This window comes from Camelus bactrianus, chromosome 12 (assembly GCF_048773025.1).
Source record: "Camelus bactrianus isolate YW-2024 breed Bactrian camel chromosome 12, ASM4877302v1, whole genome shotgun sequence".
NCBI classification, from domain to species: Eukaryota; Metazoa; Chordata; class Mammalia; order Artiodactyla; family Camelidae; genus Camelus; species Camelus bactrianus.
In genome coordinates, this window is record NC_133550.1 from 57,245,081 (window position 1) to 57,263,891 (window position 18,811).

The following is an 18,811-nucleotide window of genomic DNA, read 5'->3' on the forward strand; positions in this document are numbered from 1 at the left end:
TCCCAAATTTATCCCTTCCCATCCCCTTTCCCCCAATAACCATAAAATTGTTTACTATGTCTGCAAGTCTGTTTCTGTTTTGGAGATGAGTTCATTAGTATACTATTTTTTCTTTTCTTTTTTTTTCCGATTCCACATATGAGTCATATCATATGGAATTTTTCTTTCTCTTTCTGACTTACTTCACTTAGTATGATAATCTCCAGGTCCATCCATGTTGCTGCAAATGGCATTATTTTAGTCTTTTTTATGGCTGAGTAGTATTCCATTGTATAAATAGTCTCCCATATTAAGAGAGTGCATTGACAAAAATGTCTATGATTTATGTTTCTTAACATAAATTTCAAAATTTAGAAACTATACATCCCAAAGCACAGTTGGATAGAGGCTACACCAGCACCTCAGAACACTACCATTGCACAAAACAATTCTTCAAAACCAATTTTCAGTTTTTGCAATACTAGCCTATTTCATAGTCGTTTGATATTTAAAATAAAAATGGTGAAGCACTTTTTAGTGGTTAGGCACTGTTTTAGGTTCTTTAAATTCGTTCAATCTCTTGATCTTTACTATAGCCTTTAGAGGTAGATAATAATTCCATCCTGAGGCTATGGATGCGGGGCTGTAAATATCCTGCCCAAGCTGACCCAGCCAAGAAATGGCAGAGGCAGGATTTCAAACCAAATCTCATGGGGCTCCAGAGCCCAGGGTGTTTTGTGAAGAGAGATGACAGATTTTCACCCTCAAAAAAACCCTATAAAACTCACTGCTGCCTAAAGGGGTAACTTGAATCTAATCAAGAGAAAACAAACCAAATTGAGGGACATCCTTCAAAACAACTGACACATACTCTTCAAAAATGTCAGTGTCACGAAAGACAAGAGCTGAGGAAATGTTCCATATAAAAGGAGGCTAAAGAGACGTGACAGAGAAATTCAGTGTGTTATACTGTCAGGGAAGGACGTTACAAAAATGTTACTGGGACAACCGGCAAAATTAGGCACAGAGTGTATTTTAGATGGTAATGTTAAGTCCACGTTAAGTTTCCTGAATTTAATCTTAGTCATTATGATTAGGAAGGAAAATACCCTTTCACTTTGGAGAAACATTTCTTTCATTATTCAGAAGACTGATGACTTTGAATATACCTATTGGCTGCCTTGTAATTCTTTTATGAAGATCCTACTGTTATCTTTGGCCAATTTAAAAATGAGGGTGTGGAATGGCTAGATTGATTTTAATTTGGTTTTATGTATTTTTTTTTAATGGAATTTATTGCATGTATATTGAGTGGATCATGGAATCAAGGAAAGAACTGGGACAACCAGGCTGGAGGAAAAAGGACCTGGAATTTGACAATACCATGTTTAAAGATTTGGTGGGTTTCTTCAGTATGAACCCCCCGCCCTTTAATCATTAACTGTTCTCCATAAGGGCTATAACTACATTCTACCTCATTAAATGCCATTTGCACTCTTAGTTTTTTTATTATTATTGAAGTATAATCAGTTACAAAGTTACAATGTTGTGTTAGTTTCTGATGCACAGCATGGTGATTCAGTTATATATGTATGTGTGTGTGTGTATATATATTCCTTTTCATATTCTTTTTCATTATAGGTTATTACAAGATACTGAATATAGTTTCCTGGGCTAAACAGTAAAAACTTGTTGTTTAACTACTTTATACATAGTAGTTAGTAGCTACAAACCCCGAACTCTCAATTTACCCCTCCCCACCCTTCCCCCCTGGTAAGCATAAGTTTATTTTCTATGTCTGTGAGTCTGTTTCTGTTTGGTAATAAACTCATTTGTGTCTTTTTTTAAGATTCCACATATAAGTGATATCATATGGTATTTTTCTTTCTCTTTCTGACTTGCTTCACTTGGTATGATAATCTCTAGGTCCATCCATGTTGCTGCAGATGGCTTTATTTCATTCTTTTTTATGGCTGAGTAGTATTCCATTGTGTGTGGAATACACACACACACACATATATACCACATCTTCTTTATCCAACCGTCTGCTGATGGACATTTACACTCTTAGTTTTTAAACGTGACATTTGTGCCTAAATTCAAACTGTCAAGTTATATTAAAAATGCATAAGTTTGCTTCTAATTTAAAGCCTACAGACTTCAACTAATTTAGGGGTGAAAGAGAAAATTCCATTATAAAATTACGAATTAAATGGCTGTGGGAGGGAAGGTAAGGAGGACCCACAGGTCCTGTAAATATATCCTTTTGAGACTCACCTTGAGGAGGACTTCTCCACAAGGCCAGACCCGGCCAAGGCCCCTCCTTGGTAGACCAGCAGCACTTACTTATAACATGTGATTATCTTGTCAGGGGCCATCATGGCTGGCTGTCTCCCGCAGGAAATGTATGTGTCGCAAGGAAAAATACTGGGACATACTTCCTTTGACCTCGTGTCTAACCTAACCTAGTGCCTGACATACAGAAGAAAGTCCATAAATATTTAATGAATTAACCTAAATTTCTTTTAAAAAAATGTTGATGTGCATTTATGCATGTCTCTGTGTCCATATCGAAAAGTCAGGGTCTGAGGACTCCAGTGGCCATCCCGCTCACCGCTTTATTTTAGATAGAATTCTAATAAGCTCATCTAGTTTCCTGCCTACAATAAGAACAAAAAATTGGAACGAAAAAGGAGGGAATGTGGTCTGCTTTTAGAAGAGAGCATTCAGAGCAGCAATAAGTAAAACCAGAGCAGAGATGAGAGAAAGAAAATTAGGGGAAGTATGAGTCTGGAGATATTTACTGTAACTGCTGTCTATAAAGACAAAGCTGAATCACCGAGAGATGATCAGATTGTACGCCGTTGTACTGGTTCAGCAGGCAGTGAAATATATGATGTTTTTAAAAGTTAAAAGAAGAATGTTATGGAACATTTGAATCGGGTTTTTTGGGAGGACATGTCATCCGATCCAAAGTTTAATAGGTGAGGAATGACCGTATATGCTTTTTATTACTTGTTTTTACTGAACACTCATATGCTCCCTGCTTTTAATTTTAAAGTAGATGCATTAGAACATTTTGTATCTCTCTAGTCCAGAAAGATCCCACCAAAAATGAATTTCTTTTGTGTCCCTCGACCAAGTTTTGTCAGAAATTAAGCGTGACTTCCCTCGGGCACCTTTGCAACCTTCCAGAGAAGGGACGAGGGGGGTGAGCTCCCTCCCTCCCCTCCTCCCACACAGGGCCTGGCTGTAAACACTGTGGCAGCCTGCCGGGCAGAGGCAGGGCAGAAATCAGGGCTCTCTAGCCCTCTGTCCTCTTCCTACACTGCTAGCTCCTGGCCTCCCGACTTCCTGAAGGGTGACATTTGGGGTGCAAGCAGCCTTTGTCAGTCTCCACCCTCACAGGAAGTAAATGCCTGGAGTCACTGGGGTAACAGACACGTGGCCGAGGACCAGTTCATCCAAACAGCCTCTCGGGGCTCAGTGGGAGCCCCTGCCCGCGTTTCCAGCACAGCACACCATGACGTCCTTGGCCATGCCTAAGTTCTCAGAGCTCAGAAACAGCTGTCCTGGCCACCCAATTCCCAATTCCTCTGGCCAGAGGCCTTATACAGAACTCCCTGCCTCTGGCATCCAAGGCTGCCAGCTTTCCAGGACCAGGCGCTGCTGCCCCCAGCCCAGCTGCCCCTGTTGGCTGCTTCGCCAACTTCTCTCAGCTCTCAGAGCCCCACGGGGGAAACGGGGGGCTGACAGGCTCTTTGGGTTCTGCCCAGATTCTCAGTGCAGGGCCTCGCTCTGACAAATCCAACCTCATCCATCCCAGCCTGTCCACCTCTCTCCTTTGACAGAGATCCGCGCACCACGGTCAGGGAACTTCTGGTCTGTTGCTCAGGCCTTGGGATCAGGCTGTGTCACTGAAGACCACGAGGAGAACAGAGAACAAGAAACCATCATGTGTCCCACAGGAGACACCTCCAAATTCTAAGCAGCCCCTTAGGGTTAGAAACACACTAGTGGCCTGTTCATTAACTTCTCTGGATGTTTTTGAGAACTCCCAACTGTGTGACTAGATACTTATGTTCTAACCCTGCCCTTTAATAACTACTTTTTAAAATAAACAACTGACACCACTTAAGCACATCCAAAGCCTGTACGCAGCTTTAGAAATCTAGGCCATTTAATATAATTTTTCCATATTGCTTAACTCAGTGACTTAAAGAGGTAGAAACTAGAATAGAGCTTCGGAAAATATGTTCAGCAGAGGTCCAGCACCTGCTTTACCGGAAAAGAGTTCAGATAAAAGGCAGGATGGCAAATATGAGGTATGAGGAGAGGGAATAAATGGGCAGAAATGGGATGTGATGTTAGCTGACGCTTCAATTGGAATTGGGAAAAAAGTGCACTGATGCCTGCTCATTTCTTCCCCCCACCCCGCCCCACACGCCTTTCTTATCCAGTGTGGCTCTAAGGAGCCTTCTTCAGAATGCAGGCAGCATTAGGCGGGTGCATCTCGGTCCCCTGTGGGTGGGTCATGGTGAGGGCCGAATAAATGACCAATACTGGGACAGCTGGGTTATCACAGCCAGTCACCAAGAGCCCTGTGTGTATGATGCCACCCGAGCCCACCTGAAAGAAATGGTGAGGAAGACATTTTCTGTCGGGGCCAGGACACTCATATTAACATTGCCGACAAACAGAAGGGACCAAGGCTGTCCCAATCCCCAGGGATAGAGAGTCACCCAGAGGGCAGGAGTTCCCTAGGGGAGACTGCAGCTTGAGATTCTCAGAGACTCTCTGCAGAGGAATGCTTCTGAGTGTGACATTACAAGGCACCTGGAAAGATGAAAGCAGGGGTTGCCAGACAACATCATTGTCACCACCTGGAGAAGGCTTGCCTGAGAATGAAGAGAGGCCTTGGGAGGCCAATACTGTTGTCCCCATTTTGCAGATGTGGGAAGTAGAGTCATGGCACAGTTCCCTCACCGTGGTGCACAGATCTCTGGCAAAGGAGAGAGGTGGAATCATCAGAGCGGGGCCCTGCACTGAGAAACTGGGCAGAACCCAAAGAGCCTGTCAACCCCCTGAATTCCCCGTGGGGCTCCGAGAGCTGAGGAGAGTTGGTGAAGGTAGCAGAGAATGAAGCCAATGGAAACCAAGGTGAGAGACCAACACGGGGCAACCCCCAGGGGTCTTACTGGAAACCCTTATTGTGAGTTATTATAAAACTCTTTTTGGTTAAGCTGGGTTGAGTTGATTTTCTATCATCTAAAACCAGAATGCACTGACAAACTCAGTAGCTTTTTGACGTTATGTATTTCCTCAGTATTTATATGAGAGGAACCACAGAAAGGAGATTTCATGACTCAGAAATGCTGGAGAACAGTAATCTAGAATAAAGGATTGGTTGGGGTAAGGGACATTGTTTTCATGATATAATTTGTGTTATAAATAATAAAATTTGTGTCATAAATAAAAACGTTAGCTAATTACATCCATTATAATCATAGTACTCTTCTGAATGCCTCCATATATTGCACTTATCTTCCCCCCAAAAACCAAAGAGGTGGGTGCCAATATTATTGTCCCCATTTTGCAGATGCAGAAAATAGAGGCATGGCGAGGCTGAGTACCTTGCCTGAGGCTACACAGCTAGAAAATGGAAGACCAAGGGTTCAAGCTCAAGGTGATCATTCTTTAAACAGAAAGGAATTTGCTGTCATGACTGGTATGTTGGAAATCTTGCTTATCCAAACTATGATAAATTCTGTGCTTCCTTTGATCTATTGCTTTAGTTTCTCAATAACTGACTCCCTTGGAGAGGCTAGCCACGAAAGAATGCTGAAGGCCAGTAAGCAAAAGCCTGCTGAGTTAGATTTATTTGTCTGTGTTTTAAGATCGAGAACCATAAACTGTTTCACTCATTCACTTAGAAAATTTTAAGAACAAAGCTTGTGAAACCTGTGGAAAGAGAAAACACAAACAGAGTCTCCGTTTGAGTCCACATTTTGACCATTGATATGAAGAGAAATAGGAGGAAGGAAAAAGAAGAAAACATAAGCAGAGAAAGGGACCAGGGCAGATGAAAAAGATGTGAAGCGATTAAGGCAGCAAGGCAGAGAAGAGCAGACATTAAATAATTGAAAAAGAAAGCGCTCAGCACCTGCAGAGCAGACACACTGACAAAAGGAGGCCGTCAGAGAGAGACAAAGCCACGGAAAAACAAGATCGTAGCCACAGAAATAGACAGGGCTGGGTTGCAGGTCCCCGAGGACAAGTACTGTGTCTGTTGGCTGCTGTTTTCCCCAGAGCCACACACAGCACCTGACACAGACACTCAAGAAATGTGCTTGACTGGGTACATGAGAAAGGAGACAGAGAAACACACAGAGGGCAACAGACAGGAAGGAAGTCTGTGTGGTCTTCAGCACAGGGGGACCTGGTTCAGATCTTGGCTTTGTATCCCCAGATTTGTGTGATTTCGGGTAATGTATTCACTACTTTGAATATTTTTGTGTCTCAATATTTTAATATGTCAAAGCAAGACTACGCCCCAGATATTTAGCTTTATTTTTCCAAGCCACCCTTCCACACTCTGCTTTGTGTCGCTGGGGCTGTGACTCTGTGGCCCACGTTCTGCCTTTGCGAACTGGCTGAAAGGAAGGAGGGATTTGTTCCTCCCCCTGCTTCCTGTCCTGAGCATCACTTCCCGCCCCGAGCCCCTTCACCGCAGCAAGAGCAGTTCTTCTCTACAGTGACCACGGAACCCTGTTTGCAGTCTTCCCAGCTCCCCGGGGCCCCCAGCAGAGGCCTGAGGTTCGGGTCTGGAGTTTTGATAACTCCTCCCTCTTCCTTTTGTTCCCCCAGCCCCAGGGTGGTAGCTGCTTCCGACAGTTGCTGCCTCCTTGGTACCTTAGCACCCTCTTTTCCTTCTCTTAGTTGCTAGTTAGCAACTTTATTCCTTGTCAGCAATTCTTCCTAATCCATCTCCTCTGTTTAAATGACTCGTACTGTTTCTGTCTCCTGTCTGGGTTCTGATTGAAACAGGATAGCAACACTTCACGGAGTGGTGAGGCTCGGTGTGTAATGTGCTTAGAATACAGCCTGGCTGTCATAAGAACCCAATAAGTGTCAGCTGTGTAATACGGAGAGCCAGCAGCACGTTTAGATAGGAGGTGACACAGATGCGCTTTCCTGAAGCAACGCCTTGACTTTATGACCTTTGAAGGCTGACAGGTGTGCTCTGCCTTGATAAAGCTCCGGGCGCAGATAAAATATCCAAGTCAGATATCACATGTCATTGAATCTAAGACACCACTGATTGCCAAACACACCAATTCTGCGTATCACTAAGAAAATAAAAAATCACTACCAATTAGGGGGGAGGGTATAGCTCAAGTGGCAGAGTGCATGTTTAGCATGTACGAGGTCCTGGGTTCAATCCCGGGTACCCCTTCTAAAAAAAATTCAATAAATAAATGAACCTAATTAACCTTCCCCCCAAATCACTACCAATTAAACTATGGTATACCTCAGATCATGAGGCTCATTCTGATATTAGAAATACTAAAATGTGAAAAGAAATGTGGACCTTAGAATTGATGACACATTAGTAGAGTGAGCCCTCTGTATCTGCAGGCACCGCATCCACTGATTCAGCCAATTGTGGATCAAAACTATTTTTTAAAAAATTTTTTGAAAGATCCAAAAAGCAAAAATGGAATTTGCTGTGTGCGGGCAACTATATACACAGCATTTACGTTGTGTTTATAAATAGTCACATACCATTTACATCGTATTAAGTATAATAAGTGATTTGGAGATGACAAAGTAGATGCGGGATGTGCATCGGTTTTATGCAACTTGACTCTTTTCTATAAAAGACTTGAGAATTCATGGATTTTGGTATCTGCGGAGGGTCCAGGAGCCAATCCTCTGTGGATAACAAGGGACAACCGTATGTACATTAAAGTGTGGTGAATTTTAGGTAATCCTTGAATGGCTCTAGACTTATTCTTTATCCCTTCTTCTAGACCAATGTTAAAAATACACACACACACTTAGGGAAGGTGAAGAAGAAGAAAAACAGTCCCTGGCCCTGCATGGGTCCTTATTCGAGGGTCCCTGAGGAAGCCAACAATGGGGAATTGGCCCCAACAAACTAGATTTTTCATTTGGTTTAGTCTGCCTGCTTTAACCAGGGGCTTACCTCCCTCACCCAGCAAAGATTTCCAGTTTCCTGAGCAAAATAACCTAGCACGCAAACCACAGACAAATCAGAAGTTTGTTTTCTGCTCAGACTGAGAAGGAAGGAGAAACTGAAGTGGAAAGTGTCCTTGCTTGTTAGCATGACCGGTGGTCGGAGCTAAAATTATCCTGCGTTCAGAATGCTCTGTGGGCCTTTCTGCGTCATGCTTAAGCTTCAGTCCAAGTGTGTTTCTGGAGTATGGTTATAATCAGAAAAACAAGGAATGCAAAAATAACACCTTATGAGTCAATGGATTTCCTGCCCCAAATAAATTCTTTCTATAGCTGGCCCTGCACAGCCCTGATCACACTGGGAAAAGAGCCTGGAATCGAGTCCACATCACGCAGATTCAAAACCAACTCCTCAATATAAAGTCACGGACCACATAAAAAGTACTGAATTGTTGGGACGCAGGGAAGAAGTGAGGAAGCAAGAGAGAAGGCTGAGTGTGAAGCTGATAGACAGTCAATCTGAAGAAGAAAGAAGTAAATAAAAGCGCTTCAGACAGTTTTCATCGACCAGGCTTGATTTTCTTTATTTGCACAGACTGGTCGAGCAGGGGAACTGCAGTCCTTCTCTTTCCCCGCCTCCATCCTCTGACTTGATCTGAAGGTGGAAAATCACAGAAGAGCCTTAAGCTCTTCTAAAGCTCTGTCCACTCTGCTGGCAACACTTGTTAAAGAACCCTTGCTGTGCTTCTCTGTCTCAACTTTCAAATTTTTTTCCTGGCACGTGTAAAGAAGAAAATTCAGCACCAACATGCACAAATATTGGAAAGGGGAGGGTGTAGGCTGCATAAAGAGGAAACCCAGCCAGACAGCATGGAAGTGCTTGTCTCATGGAGATAAGATTCTCTCTCAGAAAGCCCAAACCAATTGCTGGGAGAATGCAGAGGGGAGGCATGGATACGGAGGTAGATGAATCAGGGCTTGTATGCTGTGTCTTGTTCATCGCACATTTACTATGTGATCAGCATTGTGCTGGGCACTGGGAAGCAAAAAGAAACAAGATGATTGTAGCCTCTAGAAGCTCACAGTCTAATCAATGGGTAAACCATCAACTCAATACTTTCCAAAAGTAAAAGCAGATTTGATGAGTCAGGGCCCACAGGGGGTTAATTAAGAGGCAGTCACCCCAGGACCTTTGCACTTGCTATTCTCACTGGCCGGAAACCCTCTCCTGAGATATCGTTGTGGCTCACTGCATCAGCCATGCTCAGAACAGGGCCAGCATCAGAGAGACAAGGATAAGATGGGTGAATCTATAGGGTCTGTGGCATCCCTAAGATCCTCCAACCAAAGACCAAAGGTACCAAATCTCTTATCATATTATTCAACAACTTCCTCGCTCACAGCACTTTCTCTCCCCACACGTGTGTCAGCTTTCCCCTGTGCTAAATCTCTCATAGGTGGTCAGTATTTCTGATCATGCCTTCTGAGATAAGCCCCTAACAGAAAGGTAGGTCGAGTCCCCTCTTTTGTGACACAATAAGAATCATGGTCCCTCTGGGTGGTAAGACATGGTCCCCAGAGCTCCAGGCAGCAGGGCAGTAGTGAGGCTCTCAGTGGAGGTCAAGGGCAATGGCATGCTGGTGCTGGCCGGCATGGCTCACAAGAACTAATAGTTAAAGTCTTAAAAATCGTGCCAGCCAGTTGATGACATGTTTGTAGCTTGAGACCAGCCGTGGCATGAGTATTGAGACCACGGAACTTAGCCAACAGGACACATCAGGTGTTCTTTTCCTTCTGTTTGTTTCCTTCTGGTTGTTACGTACTCATTTACTAGCACACCATTGCTAAGGATGAACCTTCAGGGTTGCAGGGAACAGCTTTGACCAATGGCTCCTTCAGCACAAACAAGACAAGACTTGTGAAAGGGGACAGACAGCGGTATCCTTCTTGACCCTGAGCAAGGACGAGCGTCCTTACATGCTCCATGCTCAACAACTCCCTAAAGCAGGGATTGGCAAACTTTGTAAAAGGGCCAGAGAGTCAAGATTTCAGCTTTGCGGGTCATCTGATCACTGTTGCTACTATTCAATTCTGTCTTTGTAGCACAAGAGCAACCAAAGCCAACACATAACTGTGGGGTGTGGCTGTGTTCCAACAGAATTTTATTTATAGACACTGAATTTTGAATTTCATATCATTTTCATGTGTCATAAAATATTCTTCTTCTTTTGATCTCCTTTCAATCATTTATAAATGCAAAGTCCATTCTTAGCTCACCAGCTATACAAAACCAGGTGGCAGGCTGGATTTGACCTGTGCGCTGTACTTTGCCTAATTATACAAAGTATAGCCCGGGGCTGTACTTTGCCTTGAAGCACAGTATACTGACTAGTGTGGAAGAGGAAGAGGTGATGGCGTGTCTCAATGAAGAGTAACAACTGTCGTTACTGACTAGTGTATTTACCAAGGGCTAGCCTGAGAGATTTCTATACATTCACTCATTTACTCCTGAAGATGATCCCCAGATAAACACCATTATCAAGGCTTAGGGAAGAAAAATACCACAACCACATGTCCCACGGTGGGAACATGGCAGAGCTGGCCGGGGTTTAGACTCATTTTTCCCTAATTTGAAACTTGTCATTTTAGCTTCTGCCAACCCAGTTTGGAATCCTGGGTCTCGTATTCAGGGCATCGTCTTGAGCGTTGGCCACCAACTCACACATTTACCCTCCTTCGGCCGGTCCCTTGCAACCATCCCCCTTTCCTTCTTTCCTCCCCATCCCCTGGTCCTCGAAGCCATCCAGCCATCCAGCAAACTCACCCCAGAAGAACAGGATGGGCAACATCACTTGTAAGTTTATCTTTTTTTCCCAAGAACTCCATAAAATTTGGAAGTAGGTTGAGTAGCTCTTGCAGTGTAATTCCAAAAATCAAGCTAAAAAGAGGCATCTGGGTCACATGAGGATCGACAGAGTCCCTGGCTGGACCTCACCCTGAGATTAACACAAGGGCAAGTCCGAGCTAACATTTGGGGAGCTTGGCAGGACAAAGCTAGGAGCTTTGCTTCGCACCATTTCAAAAACAAGGCAAAGGAAAATAATTCTTGAGAGTGGCTCCTGGCCGGGAAAAAATTATTTAGGGGGTGTGTGTGTGTTTATGGAAGTAATATTCAGAAATAGGGAAAAAACACAAACTTTAAGGTTAAATTATCCCTAGGAGATTAAATGTCATAATCCCTGTGATTATCTTAACCAGTATAGTAAAAAAAAAATTCGGACGGAGCAAATTTAAAATGTTAATGTTGTTAGATCTACAGGAGATATTTCATTATTAACAAATATTTTTAAATGCCTAAAACAAATAGTATGACTGATCAAAAGACAGATTTTTATGTAGAACATAAATAACTGTTTAGCTTGTGTTCTAAGATAAATCAGAGGCACAGTGACTTGGTGCCACTGAGTGGTGTCCTGACAATGATTTTCCAGTTTAGGTTGGCCCTGACCACAGATGATCCTTCTCTTGGCCATTAATTTTACTCAGCTTTGAAATATGCCCAGTCTGTCCTTGCCAGTAAAACTCAGAAATCCAGGCACGCAGTTAAAGGAAAGTTTGGTTCAACTTTGAAAACCAGGATAAACATTCACTGGCTTATGGAGAAAGCTGATTTGTCTCCTTGAGCAGCCAGCTCTTTAGATAATGAAATGCCACGCCTGCTTAACCTTGCAAAAGGTCAAGCTACTGGTGACAGAGTCCAGGCTTCAAAAGAAGAACCAGATGTCAGAATGGGAATGATCAAGTGGATAGATGGGATCTGGTGCTGGTGAGGATTTGGGGAAACAGGCACACCGTGCACTTTTGGTAGGAGTGCAAATTGGTGCAAGCTTTCTGGAGGAAAATTTGGTGACAGGTGGAAAAGCCTTTTTTACAAGTCTTTGACTTAGAAATCTCACTTCTAGAAATCTACCCCAAGCTAATAGGATGAATGTGTTAGGATGAACAAACACGATGTTAATTTCTGGAGAGTTTACAGTAGTGATGCATTTGAAATGACCCAAACATAATAGGAATTTGGTTAGATAATTATGGCATATTTACACAGTGAAAACTTTGTAGCCATGAACTAGAATGATATGCATATACAGATGTGAAAAGATAGGCTTTTATGTATAGGTTGCCAAGTGGGGAAAAAACCGTGTGTCCCCTGGTTCTGTGTGGGGTGTGTGTTTGTGTGTGTGTGCACGTGCACTCTGAACCACACCATTTTTACAGTAATTATTTCTTAGCTTAACGTTAAGCTTTATATTTCTCTGTACTTTCTGAACTTTCAGGAATGAGCATGTATTATTTTTTTAGGAAAAAGTTTACATAAGAAAGAATTCTTCTAGGACTAGCTCGTGATGTGTTTGTCTTTTCCCTTTACTTTTAACCCTCTGTCTAGTTAGTAGTTAATTCTGACCCTGCTTTTTTCGTGACATCTGCTGGTTGGTCCTCTACCTCGGGCTTCTCAGAGGTCGAGATATCCAAGCCACTTCCATTTATTTATGCAGCCTCTTGGCATATACAATATGCTGTATTTGTGCGGTATATACAAGTTTCACGGTGCAGTCCTATTATTGGCCGCAAGTTTAGAGTGGTAGGAAGTTCTTCCTCCCAACCCCATCAGAGCATCTCTAGGCCGGGGGATAATATCAAATGATGAAATCAAAATGTCCAAAATCAAAATTTGAGGTCTTTGGGGACCCAGCCTTGAATCACGTGGCCCTCCTGCCCCTCTTGCAGTAGGCTCTCCCTGTATCCCAGGTGACTGGCTCAGGACACCAGCACCCTCCAGTCTGTGCAGCCCCGACTTGCCCCTCATTCTGGCTTTTCTAGGCTGTGATCTGAGTCTCTGGGATTACAGCTCCCAAAGTATATTCTCAGCGCGCTTCTCAGGGTACCTCAAACCAATGGCTTTTCCACTGGAGAGTTCAGCCTCCCTCAACCCCCCATGTGAGATGCTTGCCTGCCGGTGGCTACACGGTAAGGGTCCAGCCACCTCCTGTGCTGCAGTTTCCCTGTTGTCCGAGGCACCAAAGCTCTAGAAATAGCGATTCAGTCACTGTAGAAGGGCGTCGATGTCAGTGATGGGGAACACAGTGCTGAGGGCACCAAGGAGCCCTGGACACCTGCCCGTGTTCAGAGAAACACTCAGACGCAGATACAGCCCGAGACCACAGCCTCACCAACATGGCATCAAGCTCCAGACTAAAAGTAGGAGGCATGTCAACATTTCCACACGACGGACTGGGAGATGGGGCCCTGCCCAGATGCCACGTGGGAATGACTAAGCAGGCAAGGCTTCGGCGTCCTCAGCCAGACAGAGATGGATCGCTGGCGGTGATTTCCTGGAGCAGAACCAGCCGGGCCACCTGCAAGGACTTACCTTGTTTTGCCAAATTCCCCTGTAAGCTGGACAGGAGTGGACACGGGGAACTCAGAGTACTCAGGCGGTTACCATGGGGAAAACTGAGCAAGGGAGACCACCACGGAAGGAGGAACAAACTTCTTAAGATCCTCCAAGGCACCTCCGTAAGCCATGTGACCGACAGGTGGCATCAGGAATGGACTCGACAGAGACAGGTCTGGCAAGTGGTGCCCCAAACAGGGCAAATGCTCTGGAAAAGACCGTTTTTATTTGTTTGCTTTTGAACTTTCTGTTCAATGACATCAATAGTCCATGCAAGGCCTCGCCCTTATTTTACTTATAAATCCATTTATGTAATAAATTACATTATTAAATAATTATGACATAAGTTAATTTCCGTTTATCCCCTACCCCCGCCCCATGCCTCATTCACCACAGGCAGTCATTTTATTGTGTTTAGTGTGGATATTTTGACTTGTGTGTGTTTCTGCAAAACACATCCTGTTTTGTGTTCATGGATTTCTAACTTACCTAAGTGGTTATGGCAAACATCTCATTCTGTTTCCTACCTTTTCCACTCAACCTTAGCAAGGCTGTATGTTGCGAGTTTCCATACTGCTGTATGTGTATCTAACCCGTTGTTGCTAACTGCCACCCAACGCCCAGTCGCGTGCCTCTGCAGGGTTTCACCCGTCTGCTTTCCCAGTGATAGACAGACACTCACAAACAACAGTGCAACTCACTCGATTGTGTATGTCCTCTACGGACCTGCGGACACCCTCTGCGAGGGCATCCCTGGGTTATATAGCTGGAGCAGTATTGCTGAAACACTGGATGTGTAGATACTTAATTTGAGTAAATTCTGCAAGGTTGCTTCCCAGAATGGCTGCACCAGTCTCTACTGGTATTAACACAGTGTAAAAATTCCCCTGTCTCCACATCTGCAGGGCGGGAACCATTGACAACAGCTAGGTCACATATGGAGCCCTTCCCTTTTAGATTATGAACTTGGGGATTTAGGAATTAGTGGAGAAGCATGACATTAATTCAGATTGCTGCACATGAAACAAGCAGGAGCATGAGTGCTATGAATGAGACTTTCAGGATGCCGTGGGGAACCTTACCTAAGCAAGAACGAAAGAGGCACGAGCGAGGGAGTTTTCAGTACTTTATGCTAGCTTCTGGAAAAGTACGTGACACCCGGTTGGCCCTCATTAAATAGTTGCTGAATAAATGACTAACAGAACAGAAAGTCAAGGTTAAGGTAGCCCCCCTCCCCAAGAACATGATGTTTAGACCAAGCCTTGGAAGGTGAGCAAGGGTGAGTCATGGAAGGTGATGGTGGTGTTGATGGTGGTGGTGGTGGTACCAGGGTCTCTCCCAGGTAGGGAGCTGGGGGTGAGGGGATGATGACAGAACAGTTGAACCCACCTGTGGAAATAACCCCACCTGCCCCCTCAGGCATGTGTGTTCTGAAATGCCAGTCCCTCTTCTCAGCAAAGCTGTTGGGACCAAGTTCAGACCTGTGAGCCAGCTCATAGGCAATAAGAAACCTTGCACCACAGGGCAGAAGACAACGTTTCCATATAAGGAACTGGTGAATTTTTTTGCAACGTAGTGAAAGGAGAACAAGTTTGGAATCAGACCCGAATTTAAATTTTCCTGCTCTATCTCTTGGCAGCTAAGCAAACATGTGCAGGTCACCTAGCCCCCTGCAGTTTCCTGTGAGTAAACAATAGACGTGATGGCACCCATTGTATGGGACTTGGAGGAACTTAACTGGGATATATTGTATCTATAAGATGTATAATAATAATGGGTATGTTATTATAATGATAATAGCCAACTGTTACTGAACACTTATTTGCTGAGCTCTTTATGTAAATTCTCTTTTTTTTTTAATCCCTGGTACCTCCCTCTAGGGTTTTGTGCGCTCATAAGCAAGCACTTTGAAAAGTGCTAGATGTTATCACTTAAATATTCCCACTTTACGGATGAGGAAGCTGGGGCTTAGAGAGGTTAAATCATTTGCCCAAATTCACATATCTCGTAAGTGACAGAACTCACTAATGTGTCCAGGATCAAACACAATCTGAGCATCATTTATGCCAAGGGTAGTGTTGGCACAGGACGGGTCTCAAAATACATGTTAGCCTCTCTCTTCACCCACCCATCTTCCCAGCCACCTCCCAGCCTCCCTTCCTCCCATTTTCCTCCCTTGAGGACTAGTTAGCAGTGAGGAGCTCCGTAAAGGTCTTCAAGTGTGGACAGAACTATTAGTGAGACCATAGGGCATCAAAGTGTTCCTATGTAAACACACACACACACACACACACACACAGAACTTACAGAGAGTTCTCCCAAGTGGAGGGTGGCCATAGGTATTGTAACTGGTTCTAAACAGGCACAACAAAATGTGTCCAGCTCACTTCTGGGCACCCTGAACCTTTCTGAGAAATAACAGTGGATTTCACAAGCCTTGTTTAAAACTGGAGGTAATTTAAGTTAGGAGATACCAAGTCCCTTTCTCACTTTCCCTTGAAGAAATAGGAAACTTGCATTATGGTGCCTGGCAGTTACCACCTATTTAATTTCTAAAGAGATCCCAAATCGGGCAGAATCTCGGTTGCTGAATTCCAGGTAATCACTGGAATTTTATTTAACACAGAATAAATAAACCCATGGTAATGAAAAAGCTCATGTATTCTGGAGAGAGAATAAATCATTTGAAATAGACATATGGGGCCCTGAAACATTCTTTTCTCTCTCTCTCTGCAATTTATCTTCCAAGGAAGATTTCATTTAGATGGAGTAATCTGTTTCCTCAGAGAGTCCAGGAATTCCCTTGGGGTCTCTGGAGGGTCTGGTTGAAGGTACAGTGATTCAGTAACTCAGACCAGATGAAGAGCGAAAAGTTTTCAACCTCCTTTTCCCAGGCTCCCTTCTCTTTCTCTCCCTGTCCCTCAGTTCTTTGGGCTTCTCACCCTGTGATCTCTTCCCAGCATGTGAATTTTCAAGAAGTACACTAACCAGAGATGAAAAGGATTTATTTTACAAGATAGGCTAAATATCTTGGACTTTCAGCTAGGCACAGAAATGACTTCTAGCAGCATGGGAACTTGCAGACCCAGGGAAAGAAAAGAAATTCTCAGACACAATATGGAGTGATTCCTGACCAGATTTGTGGAGCCTTTACGCATGCTCAGGAAAAGGGCTATGGCTGAATGTCTAACAAAGGCTGCTGCTGATGGAAAATTGCTGAAAACACACACACACACGGAACGGGAGGAAAGAAGTTGGAGGGAAAAAATGTAGATGACTTCAATTGGGTGCAGTTCATGTTAATGAGATGCTAGTCAGGACTTGAGGGAATTGCATGGCAAGTTATGAAAATAAAATAAAAAATAAAATAAATCTGAAAGAAAACACAGGATCTATTTTTTTCAGGGTAGGTATAAAAACTAAGGAGTTTGTGTTTCATTATGAATAAAAATGTATTTCCAGCTGGGAACAGTTCTTTAGAACAACGTGTAAAATGAATCTTTTCCATCTCTGGTTAGGACATTCCCTTTTCTCCTGAACTGGGGTTCCACAAACAGTGAAAGGTGTTTGTGAGCGAGTGGTGAGTGTGTGTGTGTGTGTGTGTGTGTGTGTGTTGAATTACTATCTAGATAAATGTGCACTACGTGTCATACTGATTTTCTGGTAATTCAGCACTAATTCCTAGCAAGGCATCCTGGGAAATTCCAGACTTATGAATGCTTTTCTGGAAGGTCACCATCAAGATGTGTAGGAATCCAACTGTATTTCAAACAGTCTGTGGATTCTTTTTAAAAATCAGGAAACAGTGCCCCTGAGTTGCTTTTTCTCCTCTTCGAGTAAGCGCCTTTCTTGGAATTGCTAGTATTTTAAGAATTTGACCTAATCCTCAGAATACCTCAGTAGGAAATGTGACAAGTGTTACCGCTTACAGTTCTCCAGAGATTAAAGAGAATGCACTTAATTGGTCAGTGGTGGAAATGAACATAAACACCGAATTTCATGACTCACAGTTAGAAATCCATGACACCTGGTCATTTTCTTTCTTTTAGAAATTAGAAATAAACTGTGCTTCACTTCACTTCAAAACCTAAGTTTTCTTTAGCAAAAATAAAAAGAAGCTACCTTATTAATTTTTCCATTCAGCATCAAATCATTCGATCAGTTTAGTGAAGAAAAAAAAAATCTTATTCAGCTGGCATTAGATAAATAAAAATAACCTAAATTTGGTTCAGTGAGCTGCAGTGAGAGAAATATGTGCTGAATAAATTCTTCTTTCCCACAGGGTCACTTCTCCAACTCCATGCACTTTACTTCTGTTCTTTTAAGCTAAAGCTAATGAATATGAGTACTGTGAATACTGCTACTGAAAAAATGGTAATAGTAAAAATAGTAAAAAAATGGACAGAAGACCTGAATAGACATTTTTCCAAAGAAGACATACAGATGACCAACAGGCACATGAAAAAAATGCTCAATGTCATTAATTATCAGGAAAATGTAAATTAAAACCACAATGTGATATCACCTCACACTTATCAGAATGGCTCTCATCTAAAAGAACATAAATAAAAAATGTTGGTGAGGATGTGGAGAAAAGTGAACCCTAGTACACTGTGGGTGGGAGTGTCACTGTGGAAAACAAGAGGGAGGCTTCTCAAAAAGCTAAAAAATAAAACTACACTATGACCTAGCACTTTCATTTCTAGGTATATATCACCACCCCCAAAACCCCCAAACATTAATTTGAAAATATATATGCACCCCAGTGTTCATAGCAGCATTAATCACAATAGCCAAGGTATGGATGCAACCTGTGTCCATCAACAGATGACTGGATAAAGAAGATGTGGTATGTGTACACACAGTGGAATACTACTCAGCCACAAAAAAGAATGAAACTTTCCCATCTGCAACAACATGGATGGACTTGGAGGGTATTATGCTGAGTGAAATAAGTCAGACAGAGAAAGACATACTGTATGATATCACTTATATGTGGAATCTAAAAAATAAAACTAACTAGTGAGTACAAAAAAGAAACAGACTCACAGACATGAAGAACAAACTAGTGGTTACCAATGGGGAGAGGGACGAGGGGAGAAGCAAGATAGGGGTAAGGGCTTAAGAAGTACAAACGACTGTGATTAAAACAAATAAACGACTATGGTTAAAACAAATAAA

At 43.1% G+C, this 18,811-nt stretch overlaps 1 protein-coding gene across 14 annotated transcripts in view; it reads left to right on the forward strand.

Moving 5' to 3' along the window:
- LOC123615538 (uncharacterized) overlaps positions 1–18,811 on the forward strand; it is a 206,233-nt gene that overhangs the window by 138,111 nt on the left and 49,311 nt on the right. For 6 of the 14 annotated variants that reach the window (XR_012510846.1, XR_012510849.1, XR_012510844.1 and 3 more), the window contains exon 7: positions 5,579–5,707. The exons of 6 other annotated variants lie outside the window; for them this stretch is intronic. The gene's annotated coding sequence lies outside the window, so the exon portion shown is untranslated. Of the gene's footprint in view, positions 1–4,930; positions 4,943–5,578; positions 5,708–18,811 lie in introns of those variants that run through there. 2 more of the 14 variants (XR_012510876.1, XR_012510875.1) reach the window with 2 other exon arrangements.